The sequence below is a fragment of the Sinocyclocheilus anshuiensis genome, unplaced genomic scaffold (genome assembly GCF_001515605.1).
Source record: "Sinocyclocheilus anshuiensis isolate Anshui unplaced genomic scaffold, SAMN03320099.WGS_v1.1 scaffold708, whole genome shotgun sequence".
In the NCBI taxonomy this organism is placed as follows: Eukaryota; Metazoa; Chordata; class Actinopteri; order Cypriniformes; family Cyprinidae; genus Sinocyclocheilus; species Sinocyclocheilus anshuiensis.
In genome coordinates this window covers 1,738,114-1,744,069 of record NW_015555881.1, presented here as the reverse complement: position 1 = coordinate 1,744,069, position 5,956 = coordinate 1,738,114, and the positions used below count along the sequence as shown (strand labels likewise).

Sequence of the window (5,956 nt, the reverse complement as noted above, 5' to 3'; positions counted from 1 at the left end):
TATGAGCAAAACGAGTAAGAAAGCTTGGAGGCACGGCATACACCTTGATGTCAAATAAAATAAATAAATGACACAAAGTTAAAATAAAGTAAAAATCAGCAAATAATGTGGAACCAAATAAATAAGAAACGAATGTTTAAAAAAACTTCCAGTCAATAGGCTTTTCAAAATCTAAAATATTGCCAAACAGGTGCCTTTGCATTTCCTTTCTAAACAATCTTTTGCCATTGTCTTGTCTTTCTCACCTCACCCTTGTCAGTCAGTTTGACTCACTTTCCTCACTTGATAAATAAAATTTGACTCCTGCTCCGTGGTTCGCACACGGTTCGGCACGCTGCATTGAGCGTTTAGTTTTTAAAAGTGTCTATCCTCTAACTGAACTAGGCTAAATTATTTTTGTTACTATAAAAAAATCAAAACGACGGTGGGGGGCGGTGCCGCGGTAGGCAAATGACGGAACCGTCTACCGCAGCAAGCCTAATCGATACCCAGCCCTAGTGAAAATTATCGATATCGACTGATATGAAAAAAATTACCGTGATAATTTTTTTTGGCCATATCGCCCAGCCCTAGTCTTATCAGACTGAGGAGCCAACTTTCACCCGAGCATGTGGATATTATTGTTTTTCACAACATGAACATGTGAAACAATATAAACACGATAAACATAGGCCAACTTGAGTTTATGTACGTTCTGTATTGTAATTGGCACGGTTTGCTTTATTTTTTCCATTTGCTCTGCTTGAGCTCGAATGCTTTTGCATATATAAAACATTTTTACACACATTTTCAACTAAAAGAAAACTGTTGTTGTTGTAGAACATTGTTGTGTATAATGCCTAATCATAAACTTGTTCAGAAATGGTGACAAAAACTTGATTATTAAAAAATAATGTCTTTCTCGTTAAACGTCATTTAAATAAACGAATATTCATTTTTTATGAGCCCAAATATTCGAATACAATATTTTTGAAAAATGCACATCCCTATTAAAAGAAAATATGACAATAAAACAGAACCCATGCCATTTGGGACTATAGTATGCAGTATGCAGCTTCCTTGTTCTCACAGGTAAAAATATATTTCAGAAATATCTGTGTCCAAGTATCACTGAAAGCAAAATGCAGAAAAAAAAATCCATCCACGCACTCTTTTGGAAAAGAAAGTGACAAAGCATCTTGATGCAGAGACAGAACATCTCTGGTCCAAAATCTCGTGACCTCCCTGAACAGCATTTTAAGGCATAACATAAACTTTAGATAAAGTTCACTGCAATTAAACAACAGACAGACAGACAGACAGAATTTGCTGTGCATTTTATGTATTTATATTTTATTTTTTATAATCATTGTATTTTGTTATTTTTCATTTCTTATGTGCATTTTATGATATTTAATAACTTTGATTTAATATAAAATGATGTGTGTGTAATTATGTGAAGCATCCGTATAGTCTGTATTTTATTGTATTTTTTATATATATATATATATTTTTTTTTTTTTTTTTATTGAAGTTTTGTTATTTTTTTATTTCTTATGTACATTTTATGATAATTTTTTAATCACTTATGTTTCAGTCACTTTGAATTACCATTTTGTATGAAATGCTAATACAGTATCACACTGTTGTCTTTTCTTTATCAAATATGTATGTTTGCTGCCTGAAGCGTTACAAATCAGTCACTTTTACTCACTGCAGATGCTGCCTTAGAATACAGCTGACTAGGTTTTGGAACAGGGCTAAAGTGTTTGCTCAAAGACAGATGGTCATTCTGAGAAATCAGAAGATCTGAGCAGAAATTCTCGTTCAGTGAAATCATCTCTGAGTCCCGTGACAGTACCGTTCCTCTGCTGATGACGAGAGTGACTTAGATAGAAACTAAAATAAAACGACTCTGTTCTTAGTCACTGCTCCCTCAACAAACAGTGTGAATGAAGGCAAACACACACACACACGCGCGCGCGCGCGCGCGGTGACAGCGGCTCACTGTAATAAGTTTTCCTGCATCTGCAGAGCAGCCCACATCTCCAGAAACATCCATCTAATCAGATCATTAGAGTTTTCCCTCTCTGTTCTCGTGTTCTCATTACGACCGCTGAGTGACAAACAGAATCAGATGGACCTCATTTAGACAGCCTACTTTCTTACCGCTGTGACACTGTACACACACAGCTGACTAGTTTTATGAGTTTGACAGCTGCTGCATTATGAAATGACTGTAATAAGGTAAAACGTGCTCAGTCAGGGCCAAATGCATGTGTGCATTCAGTTAGTCTCTCACACACACACACACACACACACCCATGCAGCGGTTCTGCAACATCCTGCAGCACGCCTACTTGTTGATGAGGCTGCATCATTTCAGACTGTTTCAGCACAACGTGAGAGTTGTTTCTACCAGGATCTCATCCAGGATAAAGACTGTTTGCTCTGTTAGTAACTGCCTTTAGAGTCGGAAATGTTTAACTATGATTACCAAACTCTGGTGAGGAATGACTCATCCTCCAACAACTCAAAGCATTTGTCTTTTCTGAAGAAGTTAACAAATAAAAATTGTCATCATTTACGCACCCTCACATCATTTCAAACCTGCATGACTTTGAAAATTGAGTCATTATTCACTCATAATCTGATTTCACCTCTCCCTGTGAGCTGAAATCATCTTTGAAGAGAATCTGATTCAAGAATCAGAAATAATAAGTTCTTCTCTCACGAACATAACGAGGAGTTAAGGTGGATGTTTAGATTTCATTTCAGTCAGTTTCTCACACAAATCTCACTTTAAAAATGTAGAGTAAGATTTTTAGACAATTATACAAAGAACAAAGCAGTACATTGAATTAAACATTACATTTTGAAATAGAACGTTTTTTTTTTTTCCAAAAACCTTAAAAATCTTTTTATGGAAAAAGGATTTTATGGCGCTTGTGCATCCATTTTAAAGCTTGAAGCCCCTTCTTTTTGTAATGGTGATTCCCAGGGAATGCATGAAATGATAAAATGTATGCCTTAAATGCAATTTAAGATATATGTAATTTTGATAATGAACGGTATTAAAAAAAGTACAATTCTTTCAAATGTTTAATTTCATGAGATCATGAGAATGTCAAGAAGGAGAGTAAATATGGATAACATTTTCATTTTTGGGTGAATTAATCCTTATAAATCTACTCTAACTAGCCTAAATATATTATAACAACATGACTGATTTGTTATAACACAACAGTTTATTGTTCATGGAAATATGATGTTTATTATTAATTTAAGTTGTGATGTAACAAGAGTAGCGACAGATCAATTCTTCTATATTGTTGTGTACATCCAAATGAAACCGATTATTGAAAAATAAAAAATGTACAGACGTGGTTCAATTCAGCGGTTGTTAATTGGACGGAGGCAGATATAATTGTGAGCTTGCAGTCGAATGTAAGAAAGCGATGGAGATTATGCTGATAAAATGACTGAAGAAATCTGGCATACGTCACCACAGTGTGTATACATCAGACGTGTGTCGCTTCACCAAAATATTATGATATTTTACGAAACCAGGTACAAGAGGCTATACTATATATTATAGCCACCACGGTCACTACTGTCACAGTTATGGACTTTTGTGTTTCCTTCTGTTTCTGTTCCCCTGTCTAACTTCTGTTGACCTAGTTTCCCCTTGATCACTTTAGTTAGTTCACCTGTGTCTTGTCATTAGTCCCTCATTTGCCTGTGTATTTAACTTCCTGTCTGTTCAGTTTCAGTTTGTCGGGTCTCGATAACGTCTACGTGTGTCAACAGCCTTCCTGTATATGGATTTACCTATTTGTGGAATTATTAAAGACTGATTTAAAGTCATCTTCGTCTCCGTGCTTGTTCTCTGACACAGTACCGTGAAAATAATTCAAAATAATTAAAATCAATACAGTCCCTGAAATGCAAATAACAGGTTTAAAATAAATTTTTCCAGCTCTAAAGTCTCGATAAGCTAAGTTCAAAGCCTTAAACACCTACACAATCAGTTCAGAAAGTTCATATAAGTCACTATGTACAGACTATAACAAATCAAACATGTCATTTAAAATGTTCTGAACTAATTCCACTAACATCTGGACAGCAACATAAACTTAAAAGGATCCAACCGAGATGCCATTGTCTGCATGCTGATTGGCTAAGATTGAGAAAACACCAAACCCAGGATTGTCAGATATTTACTGAGGTCTGGTTTATTTTGAGGTCTGGAAGCAAAACCAGCAAATTAATCAAGACAATGAGAATCTACAAGTTCAAGACAGTCTGTATACACTGAAGACGTGAGTCAGAAACACAATGCAATCAGGAGGCCGCATTAATTATTGAGATGTGCCGCTACAGTCGGTCAGCTATAGTGTCGAGTTACCACGGCAACTCCTCGACGGACCGCATACCATTACTGCTGATCACTTAACGAAATACCTCATCTCACCAGTTCAGTTTAATGACGGCTTAAGAGGTATGCTTTAATAGAAACACTTCTGAGAAGGAAAACTGCTGCTGATGATGATGTGTGTGTGTGTGTAAACGTGAGTGGTTTGATATTGGAAATGAGGAAAAGAGAGAGACCTGGGTGACCAAAAGCAAAGGTTCTTTCTCTAAGAGGTCTAAATGATCATGTCCTATCCGGCCGAACAAAGGCCACAATCTGCTGAGCATGAATTTGCATTTGTCCCCCCGCACCTCCAAGACGGGTCCGATCCCACCTGTGAGTCTACAACACCTGTAATGTCAAATATACAGACTCTCCCTGGAGAATACAAGAGAGAGGAAAAACTCAAGGCAGATGGCCTTTGTGTATTAACCTGTGAAGCCTGACATTTGAAATGTCAATTTTTTTTATTAAAAAAAAAAAAAAGCAATTAATTGGACCTTAAGATGAAATTTAAAAGAAAGAGTTTGCATGTGTGTTTTATGTTAAGTATCATATTTGATACATCATGCTTTTATGGCTCATATAGTTTAATATAATGAGAATATTGAGAAAAACACCTCAGGCCCAAACAGATAAAGAAAATGCAATTTGGCGCAGATGCTGATATTTGTATGGACAAAAAGTGATGAAATTCTGATGCTTGTAATGTATCAATGTAAATCAGTGAGGTCTTTATAACAGCATAGCAGATACTTACATAAAATTATATAAATATCAGTTGTTGCTCTGTATCTCCCAATAATGTCTTAGTAAGACGTGTTTAAATACTTAGTTTTATTATCAACGCATGTAATGCAATTCAATACAATAATGATTGAGAGATGAACAATAAACGTTCCTCTGAAGATGATCATATTTGAAACTCACATTTGAACATGATTTTCCTAAAAAATTATGTCTGGATAATTAAGTAAAGCGAAGTTACTAATAGTGTTGTCAAAAGACCCGGTATTTCGGTACCAAGTCGGTACTAAAAAAATGAAAACGTTACGGTACCAGGTTTTCTTAAGTACCGGTGGTACCGAGTACCCGGTCAACCCGGTTCTTGATGCGCTAAACGAAAGCTATCCTCTTCCAGTGTTGCCAAGTCCGTGGTTTTCCCGCGGAATTGGGCTGCTTTAACACTGTTGCCGCGGGTTGTTTTTCATGTCCGCGGGTTGAAAAACGAACCCATTAACGTAATATTTAGCCCCTGGAATGCGAATTTTACCAGGGAAACCCCGCCAAAACACGCGTATTTTATCCCCGGAACGCGATTTTTAACGGGGACCCCCTCGAAATGCGATTGGGCGGGTTTTGTTGTGAAAACCTGGCAACCTCTTCTTAAAAGCAGTGGCGACCTCAAGAGGAGGAAACGCATCAAACTAACAAAACACCCCGATCAAGTTCAAGCAGGTAAGTTTCAATTACATTTTTTATATTTAGAGCTTCTGTTCTGTTGGGAATATTATTCCATATTTTAATTTGAATTTCGGATTGAAATAAACATTTCCGTTAGCA

At 36.4% G+C, this 5,956-nt stretch overlaps 1 protein-coding gene across 1 annotated transcript in view; it reads right to left on the bottom strand.

Annotated features, from left to right (window-relative positions):
• LOC107675705 (secretory carrier-associated membrane protein 1-like) overlaps positions 1-5,956 on the bottom strand; it is a 27,958-nt gene that overhangs the window by 20,984 nt on the left and 1,018 nt on the right. The window lies entirely within an intron of this gene.